General features: G+C 47.1%; 1 long non-coding RNA gene across 1 annotated transcript in view; it reads right to left on the bottom strand.

Annotated features, from left to right (window-relative positions):
- LOC135553903 (uncharacterized) overlaps window positions 1-15,835 on the bottom strand; it is a 148,491-nt gene that overhangs the window by 112,404 nt on the left and 20,252 nt on the right. The gene's annotated exons all lie outside the window — the stretch shown is intronic.

Below are 15,835 nucleotides of genomic sequence, written 5' to 3'. Positions count from 1 at the left end.
CCTACTGCCTACTGCCTATCCTGTCGACTGCCTACTGCCTATCCTGTCGACTGCCTACTGCCTATCCTGTCTACTGCCTACTGCCTAGCCTGTCTAATGTCTACTGCCTAGCCTGTCAACTGCCTACTGCCTAGCCTGTCGACTGCCTACTGCCTAGCCTGTCTACTGCCTAGCCTGTCTACTGCCTAGCCTGTCTACTACCTACTGCCTAGACCTGTCTACTGACTACTGCCAAGCCTGTCAACTGCCTAGCCTGTCCAATGCCTAGCCGGTCCACTGCCTATCCTGTCCACTGCCTAGCCGGTCCACTGCCTATCCTGTCCACTGCCTAGCCGGTCCACTGCCTATCCTGTCCACTGCCTAGCCGGTCCAATGAAGAGCCCATCTACTGCCTATCCTGTCCACTGCCTAGCCGGTCCAATGCCTATCCTGTCCACTGCCTATCCTGTCCACTGCCTAGCCGGTCCACTGCCTATCCTGTCCACTGCCTAGCCGGTCCACTGCCTATCCTGTCCACTGCCTAGCCGGTCCACTGCCTAGCCTGTCCACTGCCTAGCCCATCTACTGCCTAGCCTGTCCACTGCCTAGCCCATTTACTGCCTAGCCTGCCCACTGTCTAGCCTGTCCACTGCCTAGCCGGTCTACTGCTTAGCCAATCTACTGTCTAGCCTGTCCACTGCTTAGCCCATCTACTGCTTAGCCTGTCCACTGCCTAGCCCATCTACTGTCTAGCCTGTCCACTGCCTAGCCTGTCCACTGCCTAGCCGGTCTACTGCTTAGGCAATCTACTGCCTAGCCTGTCCACTGCCTAGCCTATCTACTGCCTAGCCTGTCCACTGCCTAGCCCATCTACTGCCTAGCCTGTCCACTGCCTAGCCGGTCTACTGCTTAAACAATCTACTGCCTAGCCTGTCCACTGCTTAGCCCATCTACTGCTTAGCCTGTCCACTGCCTAGCCCATCTACTGTCTAGCCTGTCCACTGCCTAGCCTTTCCACTGCCTAGCCTGTCCACTGCCTAGCCTGTCCACTGCCTAGCCGGTCCACTGCTTAGCCTACCCAATGCTTAGCCTGTCCACTGCCTAGCCCATCTACTGCCTAGCCTGTCCACTGCCGAGCCTGTCCACTGCCTAGCCCATCTACTGCCTAGCCTGTCCACTGCCTTAGCCTGTCTACCGCCTAGCCCGTCTACTGCCTAGCCCATCTACTGCCTAGCCCTGTCTACTGCCTAGCCCGTCTACTAACTAGCCCATCTACTACCTTGCCTGTCCACTGCCAAGCCCATCGACTGCCTAGCCTGTCTACTGCCTAGCTCATCTAATACCTAGCCCATCTATTGCCTGGCCTGTCCACTGCCTAGCCCATCTACTGCCTAGCCTGTCTACTGCCTAGCCCATCTACTACCTAGCCTGTCCACTGCCTAGTCCATCGACTGCCTAGCCTGTCTACTGCCTAGCTCATCTAATGCCTAGCCCATCTACTGCCTAGCTGATCCACTGCCGAGCCCATCTACTGCCTAGCCTGTCTACTGCCTACTGCCCAGCCTGTCTACTGCCTGGCCTGTCCACTGCCTAGCCCATCTACTGCCTAGCCTGTCTACTGCCTAGCCCATCTACTACCTAGCCTGTCCACTGCGTAGCCCATCGACTGCCTAGCCTGTCTACTGCCTAGCTCATCTAATGCCTAGCCCATCTACTGCCTAGCTGATCCACTGCCGAGCCTGTCCACTGCCTAGCCGGTCCAATGCCTAGCCCATCTACTGCCAAGCGGGTCCACTGCCTAACCTGTCTACTGCCTAGCTGGTCTACTGCTTAGCCCATCTACTGCCTAGCCTGTCAACTGCCTAGCCTGTCTACCACCTAGCCCGTCTACTGCTTAGCCAATCTACTGCCTAGCCTGTCCACTGCCAAGCCCATCAACTGCCTAACCGGTATACTGTCTAGCCTGTCAACTGCCTAGCCTGTCTACTGCCTAGCCGGTCTACTGCTTAGCCCATCAACTGCCTAGCCTGTCCACTGGCAGGCCTGTCCACTGCCTAGCCTGTCTACTGCCTAGCCTGTCCACTGCTTGGCTCATCTACTGCCTAGCCCATCTACTGTCTAGCCTGTCCACTGCCTAGCCTGTCCACTGCCTTGCCGGTCTACTGCTTAGCCTGTCCACTGCCTAGCTGGTCCAATGCCTAGCCCATCTACTGCCAAGCCGGTCCACTGCCTAACCCGTCTACTGTCTAGCCTGTCCACTGCCTAGCCTGTCCACTGCCTAGCCGGTCCACTGCCTAGCCTGTCCACTGCCTAGCCGGTCCACTGCCTAGCCTGTCCACTGCCTAGCCCGTCTACTGTATATCCTGTCTATTTCCTAGCCTGTCTACTGCCTAGCCTGTCCACTCCCTAGCCCATCTACTGCCTAGCCTGTCCACTGCCTAGCCCATCTACCGCCTAGCCCATCTACTGCCTAGCCTGTCCACTGCCTAGCCCATCTACTGTATATCCTGTCTATTTCCTAGCCTGTCTACTGCCTAGCCTGTCCACTGTCTAGCCCATCTACCGTCTAGCCCATCGACTGCCTAGCCTGTCTACTGCCTAGCCGGTCTACTGCCTAGCCTGTCCATTGTCTAGCACATCTACTGCCTAGCCTGTCCACTGCCTAGCCCATCTACTGCCCAGCCTGTCTACTGCCTGGCCTGTCCACTGCCTAGCCCATCGACTGCCTAGCCTGTCTACTGCCTAGCCCGTCTACTGTATATCCTGTCTATTCCCTAGCCTGTCTACTGCCTAGCCTGTCCACTGTCTAGCCCATCTACCGTCTAGCCCATCGACTGCCTAGCCTGTCTACTGCCTAGCCGGTCTACTGTATATCCTGTCTATTCCCTAGCCTGTCTACTGCCTACTGCCCAGCCTGTCTACTGCCTGGCCTGTCCACTGCCTAGCCCATCGACTGCCTAGCCTGTCTACTGTCTACTGTCAAGCCTGTCTACTGCCAAGCCTGTCTACTGTCTAGCATGTCTAATGCCTAGCCCGTCTACTGTCTACTGCCTAGCCTGTCTACTGTCTACCGCCTAGCCTGTCTACTGTCTACTGTCAAGCCTGTCTACTGCCTAGCCTGTCTACTGTCTACTGCCTAGCCTGTCTACTGTCTAGCCTGTCTACTGTCTGCTGTCAAGCCTGTCTACTGCCTAGCCCGTCTACTGTATATCCTGTCTACTGCCTAGCCTGTCTATTGCCTAGCCTGTCTACTGTCTTGCCTGTCTACTGCCCAGCCTGTCTACTGCCTAGCCTGTCTATTGCCTAGCCTGTCTACTGTATATCATGTCTATCGCCTAGCCTGTCTACATCCTAGCCTGTCTACTGTATATCCTGTCTACTTCCTAGCCCATCCACTGTATATCCTGTCCACTGCCTAGCCTGTCTACTGTATATCCTGTCTACTGCCTAGCCCATCTACTGTATATCCTGTCCACTGCCTAGCCTGTCTACTGTATATCCTGTCTACTGCCTAGCCCATCTACTGTATATCCTGTCCAATTGCCTAGCCTGTCTACTGTATATCCTGTCCACTGCCTAGCCTGTCTACTGTATATCCTGTCCACTGCCTAGCCTGTCTACTGCCTATCCTGTCTACCGCCTATCCTGTGTACTGCCTAGCCTGGCTACTGCCTAGCCCATCTACTGCCTAGCCTGTCTACTGCCTAGCCCATCTACTGTATATCCTGTCCACTGCCTAGCCTGTCTACTGTATATCCTGTCCACTGCCTATCCTGTCTACTGCCTATTCTGTGTACTGCCTAGCCTGTCTACTGCCTAGCCCATCTACTGCCTAGCCTGTCCACTGCCTAGCCTGTCTACTGCCTAGCCTGTCTACTGCCTAGTCTGTCTACTGCCTAGCCTGTGGAAGAACTGTTTGATCTGAACAATTATCTGTTTTTATCTCCTCTCTTATGTGGTATTCACCAGCCATCACTTTGATATGTGGTCAGAGTGAAGTTGAGCACATTAACCACAGACACACATATACTGTTCACAGAGAGTTACAGTTCACACAGTACACACACACACGTGCACATTAATGCTTGCACACACACACACACACGCGCGCATGCATGTGCGTGGACATTCGCATTCGCATACACTAACACACACTATGTTCTCTCTCTCTCCCCCCCTCATTAGATAGAGATTGATAATACACAGAGGTGTCTTTGATCATATCTGTATAACCACACAGTGACTTTGGTGTTTTAATTGAAAGTGGTCGGTGGGCTAGTTGGTCTTTTGATAGAGTCATTCAGAAACGCCTTTCTGACTGCAGACTATTATGTTGTGTTGGGGAAATACCATCTCCCGTTATTCTCTGAGGTACTGCATTGACTTTGTCTGCTGCCAGAGTGACTCATCTGGTCTGTGTTCTCTCTGAGACTAACCTGTGAATTCTCCCCTTCCTGGGCTGCCTCCCTGCCTGCGTCTTTACAATGCCTCCTGGAGTCCCACTTTATACACACAAACACACACACACACACACACACACACACACACACACACACACACACACACACACACACACACACACACACACACACACACACACACACGCACACACACACACACACACACACACACACAATCATGCATGTACAGTTCGCACACACACGGATGTGTGCACACACAAGCCCACACACACGCACAGTTGCACACACGCCATCCTCTCCTTCCCCGCCCACCCACTTTCGATCTCCAGAACCTCTGGCTCGTGGACTTGTTCTTCAGCACCATGCCAGCTATGTGGACTTGTGGAGGGCTGGGCTGGGCTCCCCCTGGTCTGTGCTCCAAACTGGGCCTGGGAGGGCCTGGGAGGGCCTGGAGATCTGTGTCAGCCCAGCAGCAGTGTTTTCTCATAAACAACTTTGAAGTCCAAGTGTTACCTGAACTAAAATAAATGAGTTGGCTCCAAATTAGCTCCAACTTGAGAAAAAGTAGGCAAAAATACAGTCAAATGTACTGGGGGGAGGGGTGGGCCAAAATAGGGGAGTGTTGCCTAACTTTTTTTTCCTGGTTTACGTCCAATCTTCTCCTCGTATTGTCCGTTTAAACAATGGCTTGACTTAGTTTTGATATTACCCTAAAAAGTTTAGAGACGTTTGTGAAGTTTTGGTGTGGCTATTATTAAGCTTTAGCGACTGCGGGCTTATGATATGAAGGCAGTGCTGACTCCAACAGTTGAACTTGAGGTGAGGAGGTCTGTTTCAGGCCTACCAGAGTTACTCTTATAATCTAACAATGCTTAACTCTATAAAAAATACTCTGATCAAAAATGTACGAATCTGCCACTTTCTGAAAGAAATGCATGTTGGTGTCGTAGCATGCCACCAGCCTCTCTCTCTTTAGGGTTAGGCCTAAGCTTCTCATCCTTATATATTGTGTGGTGCATTGGCACCGAAACCTGTTGGTGGATATATGTTCATTCAACTAGAAACCTAAAAAAGGCTGTGGAACTAGTTACACACACAGTGCTCTTAACATACAATGTTTTCAACTTAAATATTTGACACATGTTGACATACTTGACTACATTGTGCATGTATACAGTAATTATTATTCAACATGTCCTCACCTGGGATTTTAACTCATAACCTCTTGGTTCATCACATTCCGATCTATTCTGCTACACCCCCATGTCTGCCAAGTTGGAGCTAAGCTTGGGCCAAATAATTGTTTTTAGTTCAGGTAACACTTGGACCAAAAGGTTAAGTAAACAACAACAAAAAGGCTGTGAAACCAGTTACTTATTAGTTACGCAATAATAATTAGTTGAAACAAATGTTTCTTACAGTGTAAAGTATCTAGGCAACAGGATATATAATTATCAGTAGCAGCAGCGTATGTAATGAGTTAAAAGAATTGTGCGAAAAGGGTCAATGCAGATTGTCCTGGTAGCTATTTGGTCAACTATTACCAGTCTCACGGCTTGGGGGTAGAAGCTGTTCAGGTACACCCTGCTTCAGTTCTCTCAACTTTGTATCTGTTACAGATCCACTTTGGATTTGCCATTACAGCATTACTCCAAAAGCACCAGACAGAGACGAAACTCTCAAACAAATAGAACCAGACGGACGATAATAACAGCAGAATAGGAAAAAGCCGGCTTGAAATTGAAAGTACACTGTTTCTCTCATGTCCGATTCTCTCCATTCACTGTTCTCTACCCCTGTGCATCTGTATGTGAAATGGATTCCTATGGCATCCCAGAGTCCTTCACGCTACATGGACATGACGTTCCTAAATAAGAGAAAAGTAAGTAGCTATGCATGCAGACTAAGCAGAGAACGATACCTATACGAGGAGCGGGAGCAGAGTTAGCGGAGAAAGATAAAACGTTTTCTTCTCCTGGAGGAGAGGAAGAGAGACAGAGGAAGACACAGAGTGTATTGTGCAGCGTCTGCAGTAAGCGTGTGTGTCTGGAGGCATCTCCGTTAGCTGGGGTTTCTCGGGAGGACCAGGAGGCAACATGAGGTGCCTAGAGAATCATGGGGTTCGCTGCAGGCCAGTGGTAGCAGGTTATCTGATTAAATAAACCCATGAGATGCTGTGGGATAAGAGGATAGGGAACACACACAGGAGGGATAACACACACACACAGGGTTGCATGCACATTGCACTCTCACACACACACACAGGGTTGCAACACACACACACAGGGTTGCATGCACATTGCACTCTCACACACAAAGACACAGGTTTGCATACACATGTACGCCTATACACATAGAAATATACTTACTGTACACAGAATGCAATGGAGCAACAAAAAAGCATTGTAAATTCATACTAACACTGAGTGAGAAAACAAAGTGATAGTGATGAAGTGTGATGTCACTGTGGGTGTAACCTGTAACGGGACGTTTGATAGTACGCCTACCGCCTTCACTTCCTGAAACCATCAGGTGGGTACAACGGGCACTATAGGGCACCAGGGGTTTGCCCCAACATACGGCAAGCAACTCTTCTATGGAGGAAGGAACCTATAGGGGGGCTTTCTCTGGGCACCTCTGGGCACCTTTCATCCAAGCTACTCAATACTGCCCCTGCAGCCATAACTTGTCATTAAGGTTGAACTCCTTCATCATATCAATAAACATAATCTTGCTTATTACAGCTTGATTAAAAACGTTTATGGTGCTATTTCCATCAAAATAAATAAGATTTAAAAAATCACATCTTGGAAATGTTATGTTTGGCTGTATTTGTTGTCTCTGTAAATGTGTTTTATTGAGTGTGGTACACTGGTAACCTTAACATACAGAAGATGGGTTTCCAGTTTTGCTTTTTTCTAATGGCAGAAATATACTTTTGAGTAGGGGTATACAGTTGTGCCATGGCGGAGATCTTTGTGGGCTATACTCGGCCTTGTCTCAGGATGGTAAGTTGGTGGTTGAAGGTATCTCTCTCATGGTGTGGAGGCTGTGCTTTGGCAAAGTGGGTGGGGTTATATCCTTCCTGTTTGGTATCATCGGATGGGGCCACAGTGTCTCCTGACCCCTCCTGTCTCCAGTATTTATGCTGCAGTAGTTTATGTGTTGGGGGGCTAGGGTCAGTTTGCTATATCTGCAGTTCTTCTCCTGTCTTATCCGGTGTCCTATGTGAATTTAAGTATGCTCTCTCTTCTCTCTTTCTCTCTTTCTTTCTCTCTCTCGGAGGACCTGAGCCCTAGGACCATGCCTCAGGACTACCTGGCATGATGACTCCTTGCTGTCCCCAGTCCACCTGGCCGTGCTGCTGCTACAGTTTCAACTGTTCTGCCTGTGATCATTATTATTTGACCATGCTGGTAATTTATGAACATTTGAACATCTTTACCATGTTCTGTTATAATCTCCACCCAGCACAGCCAGAAGAGGACTGGCCACCCCTCATAGCCTGGTTCCTCTCTAGGTTTCTTCCTAGGTTTTGGCCTTTTTAGGGAGTTTTTCCTAGCCACTGTGCTACTACACCTGCATTGCTTGATGTTTGGGGTTTTAGGCTGGGTTTCTGTACAGCACTTTGAGATATCAGCTGATGTACGAAGGGCTATATAAATAAATTTGATTTGATTTGTTCACAGCGCTCTATTTTCACAGCCTGCCTGTAAAAAACAAAGGATGACGGGCCTTTTTAAGAGAGCTTGTAGTTTGGGTTAGGTTTTTTATTTTGTCACAGGCAGCGAAATCCCTGCACCATACCAATATAACTATGTGATCCTACTAAAACAATGCTCTAAGGGCCTCCTGTTAACTGTGTGTCTTGATGTGTGTAATACAAATAATCTAATAATATACTGATTATAATAGTTATTAATATTAGTAGTAGTAATATTTTTATTATTTATATATATTAATATGATACATGCGTATAATTCAACTTGTACATGAAACAGGACAAATATAGCGAGAGAGAACCCGAGAGAGAGCCCGAGAGAGAGCCCGAGAGAGAGCGAGCATGAGCGAGCCCGAGAGAGAGCGAGCCCGAGCAAGAGAGAGAGCTAGCCCGAGCGAGAGAGAGCGAGCCCAAGAGAGAGAGAGCTCCCAAGAGAGAGAGAGAGAGAGAGAGAGAGAGAGAGGGAGGGAGCGAGAGAGAGCGCCCGGAGAGAGAGGGGTGGGGAAAGAGATAGAGGGAGAGAGAAATAGACAGATGGAAGAAAAGAGGAGAGAGAGAGAGAGAGAGAGAGAGAGAGAGAGAGAGAAAGAGCACCCGAGAGAGCGAGAGAGAGCGCCCGAGAGAGAGAGAATGTGCCGAGAGAGAAAGATGGAAAAGCTGGAGAGAGAGTGACCGAGAGAGACAGAGCGCCCGAGAGAGAGAGAGCGCTGAGAGAGAGAGCGCCCGAGAGAGAAAAGAGCGCTCAAGAGTGCTCAAGAGCGACAGAGTGCATGCGAGAGTGTGTGGGAGAGAGAAAGAGAGCAAGAGAAAGAGAGCAAGAGAAAGAGAGAGAGAGAATATAAAGAGAGACAGAGTCTGCATCAGAGAGGAAGTGCCATAGATAGAAAGAGGGATTTCAGATTGAGATTTGTGACTACACCGTGAGCAACACCACAGCCATGGTGGTGTAGTGGTGTCTGAACACAGCTGTCAGACCCAGATGGTGGGGTGCTAATAACATTCAGAGTTTTGCAGCGCACCGTTTATTTTCTAATAATAAAACTGTTAGCGCTCGTTAATAGCGTAGCTGCCGCCTGCCAAGCACACGTTCCGGCTGACAACCATGCCACTCCTCTGCCATTTACTGTACGTGCCATGCCGATACCGCCCGGCGGAATGGGCCTATGGTGGGCCCTTTTCTTTCACACACTGGTACACACACAGTACAGTTATCTGTCGTCTGCTGTCGGGCACATCATAATGACCCAAAAGAACACCTAATAAACATGCTGGTGTAAGAGCAGTAAGCAGGTACACACACACATACGCAGATGCATGCACGCGCACTCACACACACACACACACACACACACACACACACACACACACACACACACACACACACACACACACACACACACACACACACACACACACACACACACACACACACACACACACACACACACACACACACACACACACACACACACACATTATCACTGACTACTACAAGGACCTAAGGGGGCAGTACAGTAGTTGTGGGAGAAGGCCAGGGGCAAAGGCCAATGTTTCCCTAACCCGCATCACATCATCACTTGAGTCTCACGGTTACAAGATTACAAATAGAAATACTACAAACTCACTTGAGATTTCAACATACAGTGGCTTGCGGAAGTATTCACCCCCTTTGGCATTTTTTCTATTTTGTCTTACAACCTGGAATTAAAATAGATTTTGGGGGGGGTTGTATACTTTTATTTACACAACATGCCAACCACTTTGAAGATGCAAAACATTTTTTTGTGTGAAACAAACAAGAAATCAGACAAAAAAACTGAAAATTTGTACGTGCATAACTATTCACCCCCCAAAGTCAATACTTTGTAGAGACACATTTTCTAGCAATTACAGCTGCAAGTCTCTTGGGGTATGTCTCTATACGTTTGGCACATCTAGCCACTGGGATATTTGCCCATTCTTCAAGGCAAAACTGCTCCAGCTCCTTCAAGTTGGATGGGTTCCGCTGGTGTACAGCAATATTTAAATCATACCACAGATTCTCAATTGGATTGAGTTCTGGGCGTTGACTAGGCCATTCCAAGTCATTTCAATGTTTCCCCTTAAACCACTGTGTTGCTTTTTTTCTTGAAGCAATGGCTTTTCTCTGGCCACTCTACCTTAAAGCCCAGCTCTGTGGAGTGTACAGCTTAAAGTGGTCCTATGGACAGATACTCCGATCTCTGATGTGGAGCTTTGCAGCTCCTTCAGGGTTATCTTTGGTCTCTTTGTTGCCTCTCTGATAAATATACTCCTTGCCTGGTCCGTGAGTATTGTTGGGCGGCCCTCTATTGGCAGGTTTGTTGTGGTTCTATATTCTTTCCATTTTTTAATAATGGATTTAATGGTGCTCCGTGGGATTTTTAAAAGCTTTTTCAGTTCTGCCCAGAAATGTTCTATAGGATTGAGGTCAGGGCTTTGTGATGGCCACTTCAATACCGTGACTTTGTTGTCCTGAAGCCATTTTGCCACAGTTTTGGAAGCATGCTTGTGGTCATTGTTCGTTTGGAAGACTCATTTGCGACCAAGCTTTAACTTCCTGACTGATGTCTTGAGATGTTGCTTCAATGTATCCACATAATTTTCCAACCTCATGATGCCATCTATTTTGTGAAGAGCACCAGTACATCTTGCAGCAAAGCACCCCCACAACATGATGCTGCTACCCTCGTGCTTCACGGTTGGGATGGCGTCTGCTAAGTGACTTAAATGTAAATGTAAATGTGTTCTTCGGCTTGCAAGCCCTCCCCCTTTTCCCTCCAAACATAACGATGGCCATTATGGCCAAACAGTTCTATTTTTGTTTTATCAGACCAGAGGACATTTCTCCAAAAAGTAAGATCTTTGTCCCCATGTGCAGTTGCAAACCGTAGTCCGCTTATTTTATGGTGATTTTGGAGCAGAGGCTTCTTCCTTGCTGAGCTGTCTTTCAGCTTATGTCGATATGGGACTCGTTTTACTGTAGAAATAGATGCGTTTGTACCTGTTTCCTCCAGCATCTTCACAAAGGTCCTTTGCTGTTGTTCTGGGACTGATTTGCACTTTTCGCACCAAAGTACGTTCATCTCTAGGAGACAGAACGTGTCTCCTTCTTGAGCGGTATGGTGGCTGCGTGGTCCCATGGTGTTTATACATGCGTACTATTGGTTGTACAGATGAATGTGGTACCTTCAGGCGTTTGGAAATTGCTCCCAAGGACGAACCAAACCTTTGGAGGTCTACAATTTTTTTCTGAGGTCTTGGCTGATTTCTTTTGATTTTCCCATGATGTCAAGCAAAGAGGCCCTGAGTTTGAAGGTTGGCCTTGAAATACATCCACAGGTACACCTCCAATTGACTCAAATTAGAAGCTTCTAAAGCCATGACATAATTTTCTGGAATTTTCCAAGCTGTTTAAAGGCACAGTCAACTTAGTGTATGTATACTGACCCACTGGAATTGTGATACAGTGAATTATAAGTGAAATAATCTGTCTGTAAACAATTGTTGGAAAAATGACTGGTGTCATGCAAAAGTAGATGTACTAACCGACTTGCCAAAACTATAGTTTGTTAACAAGAAACTTGTGGAGTGGTTGAAAAAACGAGTTTTAATGACTCCAACCTAAGTGTGTGTAAACTTCCGACTTCCACTGTATATTCTGAGATCATGTGATACTTAGAATACACACAGGTGGACTTTATTTATTAACTAATTATTTGACTTCTGAAGGTAATTGGTTGCACCAGATCTTATTTAGGGGCTTCAAAGCAAAGGGGGAGTGTGGGCAAAGGTGTGAGCCTGGGCAGATACCCACACTGTCCCCCAGTGATGCCAGAGACAAAAGGTGCTTTTCTCTCAAAGTGCTGACGCATCGATGTTTTATAGGCCCACAACAGGCACTCACTGTGGCGTGACATAGCTTGTCATTGACCCCCAAACAGGTCCTGCTTCCTTTTATAAACCTCTGCTATCATTCTCAGTTACCCTAAAACATTCCACTGAATATACAAAGAATATACAGCAAGGGAGATATAGCAACAGAGATATATCTATGTCTCTAACACATGCACTGACACAAACACAAACACACACACACTGCAGTCTTGTAGGGAAAATGGAAAGGATGTGTGTTCTCTCCATATGCAGAGAGAGACTGTAAGAGAACAAGAGAATGAGAGAGAATGATAGACAGCGATACTCTGAAGCCGTTTTATTCTGTGACATCGTGAAGGTTGTTTAACCTCCAGACTTTATTTATTCAATATATTCAACCGGAGCCAATTTCCCGGTAAGTGTCATTACAATGTTTTCGCACAAGTACGCCTGCAAAGTGCCACAATTAATTGGGCTCTGTTCCTACCAGATAATTTCCCACTGTTAGGCAGCCTGTAAAAAGCACATCACCATGCACATACTGTAATTATAGAGAGAGGCAGGAGCGCAGAGAAGAATTTCTCCCTCCCAAATATGAGAGGCTGGCGACTGGAACTCCACTTCTTGTCCCTTTGAAGAGCTGTGTGCTGGCGCTACCCCAACTCTGATGTAGACGGGCAGCCATTGTGGTGTCCTTTAGGATGGGACTCTTTTGACTTGCTTCATTTCGGCCCCAATCCGACTGAGCTCAGATCAGTGTGTCACTGTGTTCTGAAGGAATTTCTCCAAGGGAATTATTCTCTGCTGCAGTACAATGCCTGTCTTGGCCACATGAGTATAACTGGCCACAGTATTAGAGGGGTGTAACAATGTAATACAGGATAACAATATTCCACAATATTAAAAATGGGTCAATTCCATGACCATGCTGTACCAAACTAAAACAGCTTTCTAGCAGCTAAAGTATCATAAATGGCAAACCTAGAGGTGCAGACAAATTCCCTGTGGTAACATGAGGGTAGAGTCTGGTAGGTTACTAGAGAAAGCCACTGACTAAAGCACCCTGGCTAGCGGGGCTGTAAATGTTTAATAAATCCCCAGGTAGGGAGCCATGTACAGTCCTAAAAGGCAGCTAGGAGGACAGGCAGGGGACAGGGACCCCAGAGTGGCTCAGCAGGGGGCCTCTAGTTCAAGGTCCTTCCAGGAAAGGATTCTGCACAGCTCAGAGAAGCAGGATTATAGTAGAGCCGTGCTGCAGAATTTGCAGGCAACAGGGAAAATGCATGATTGAATATCAGAGAAATTAAATGGTAGAATGATGTTGTGGAGAAGTGGTGGTACCAATGAAATTTTATTAAAATGTGTGTGTGTATGTATCTGTTGTGTAGTGTGTGTGTATTGCTGTGTGTGAGACAGAAGGTTCTGGAACTGGTGAGTTGTGTTCAGTACTGGCTGGCAGGGTGCATGGCTGTCAGAGTGGCCTGGTTTCCTGCTTGAGCTCTAAAATTGGCCCCAACACAGCAGAGACCCACAACACACACCGCCTATTTACAGCACGCACACAGTGTGTGTGCCCGTTGCTGCCAAGAGTGTGTGGACACAGACAAATACACACAGACAAAACATACACAGACACACACTCTTATACATATAGACTATTTGTGATCGCATTAGCTTGTATCAATAGTAATGCGTGTGTCTGTGTGCGTGTCTGTGTGTGTGTGTTTGCACGTGTGTTTGTGTCTCGTCCTTGACCCCTCATATGTACTCTAGGTGTAGTGAAATTATGGTGCCAGGGAAGAGCACTGCGCTCTGCTTATGTCATTCTCGCCACACACACTTCCTGTCCCACGCATGGCATGGCAGCGAATGCCCTCTGTGTGTCCGTGACAACGAGCAGGATCCCTAATGACGCAGACGGAGACAAGCTGCCTGCCTGCCTGCCAACCTGCCCTGGTACCGAAGGATTCACAGGAGAGAGAGAGAGATACTACTAGAATGTGTAGGTCTACTAGTAGTTGAAAAGACATGCACTCAGAAGAGCCTTTTGCATGTGTATATATTGCGATCTTTACTTGTCACTGTTCCAAACTGGACCAACATTTCTGCAGGCCCACCCACCAACGAGTTTCTGGCTACGCCACTGGTTTGTGTGTGTGTGTGTGTGTGTGTGTGTGTGTGAGAGAGATTGTGACATCAGATTGTGTTCAGTATGCACTGATACTTCTAGGTAATGTACATGCCAGTGTGTACTCTACTCTCTCTCTCTCTTTATATATATATACATTCTTTTTTTGTTGCTCAATCTGAGTGGTTGAGCCTGACTCCCCAGTGCCTACCCCCCCTGACACAAACACACACACACGCTGATGATGGCAGTTTCAAGTGGGTTGTGAACGACACATCCTACCAGTGATTCACACGTCGCCCAACATCCAGAAACCAGCAACGGTCACAAACAGTCACAAACACAGACACACGGTCACGTACGCACACACAGACGATCACAAAAACACATCTTTCCATCAACAATACTCTCGCCCTGCAACTTTATCCCACTTTATCCCATCATCATTTTACATGGAGGAGATGTTGAAATGACGGTCACATTACTGTAAATGGTCGACATCTTCTTTGCTATGTATCTAGTGGTGAGTGGGTAAAATCCAGAAGAAAAACACACATTACAACCTATGTGTTGTGATGACTGTGCTGTTTGCTCTATAACCTGTTAGTTCATACACCTTGACATCGTGATATATAGGCCTAATGCCGAGACAATAATAAGACACAGTGGCAGAATGAATTCAACTACACCATTTTTTCAGTACAAAACCGGAGAGCAACATCTGTCCACAGAACATATTGCATGTAACAGTTACATGACCTACAGCATGGTCAAGTAAGGTAATGTTTCCCACATTTTTGGACTACTAAACAACTATTGATTTAGAACCACAGAGGCACCGCAAGTTACAAGGAAAACAGCTGCTGCCTCCACTATTCCAGCACCTTTTCAACTTCAACATCATCAACATCATCAAATCACCTCTGCTTTGTCTATACAGTGACAACTAAAAGATAACAAAAACTACTTAGTCCAGTCAACGTTAAGCTAAATATGATATGGCTGTCCAGGGTACTGATTTCTGTGTGTGTGTGTGTGTGTGTGGTGTGTGTGCCTGTGTGCAAGTAGAAAAAACATATTGACACACCCTACTTGAAGAGATCCCGCCAATGCCATCCTCCTCTTTCATGTTGCCTAAACTGTCTATGGCTAAAATACTTGCTAGCCTAACTTCCTTTCATGGCAAACATAATGCCAGGTTAGCTAGTTAACATTAGCATATTACATCTAGCTACAAGTTACATTTCCATCCTCTCAGGTCAGGATGGACATTAATGGTTGGATCAGAATCACCGGTATAATCATTGGCCAGTACGGAGAATGAATTAAAACCACAAGTCCAAATCCCTTTCTCCATCCATAGCTAATTTAAGAAAGAGACGAATTTAGCTAGCTAGCTAACAACCGGAGGTCAACAACACAACGACATACAACAATTCAAGTTTTTTCTGTCAATAATGACGTTTGGCTTGTTTTGTGATTGGTCTGCTGCGCTGAGCTCACTCAGTTTAGCTGAAAGCTGATTGGATATTATTTTATACTTTTTTTTATCAAGGGAATCCTAATGCCCACTGGCTTCCCTTGCATTCAATGGTAGAGGCAGCAACAATGTCATACTCTTTCTGACCAGACAGCATCAGATAGATACGCTACACATACAGAAACAGAGGGGCGTTGTTTCGTTCGCTAGGA

Source organism: Oncorhynchus masou, chromosome 2 (genome assembly GCF_036934945.1).
Source record: "Oncorhynchus masou masou isolate Uvic2021 chromosome 2, UVic_Omas_1.1, whole genome shotgun sequence".
Taxonomy (NCBI): Eukaryota; Metazoa; Chordata; class Actinopteri; order Salmoniformes; family Salmonidae; genus Oncorhynchus; species Oncorhynchus masou.
This window is presented reverse-complemented; position numbering and strand designations above follow the sequence as displayed.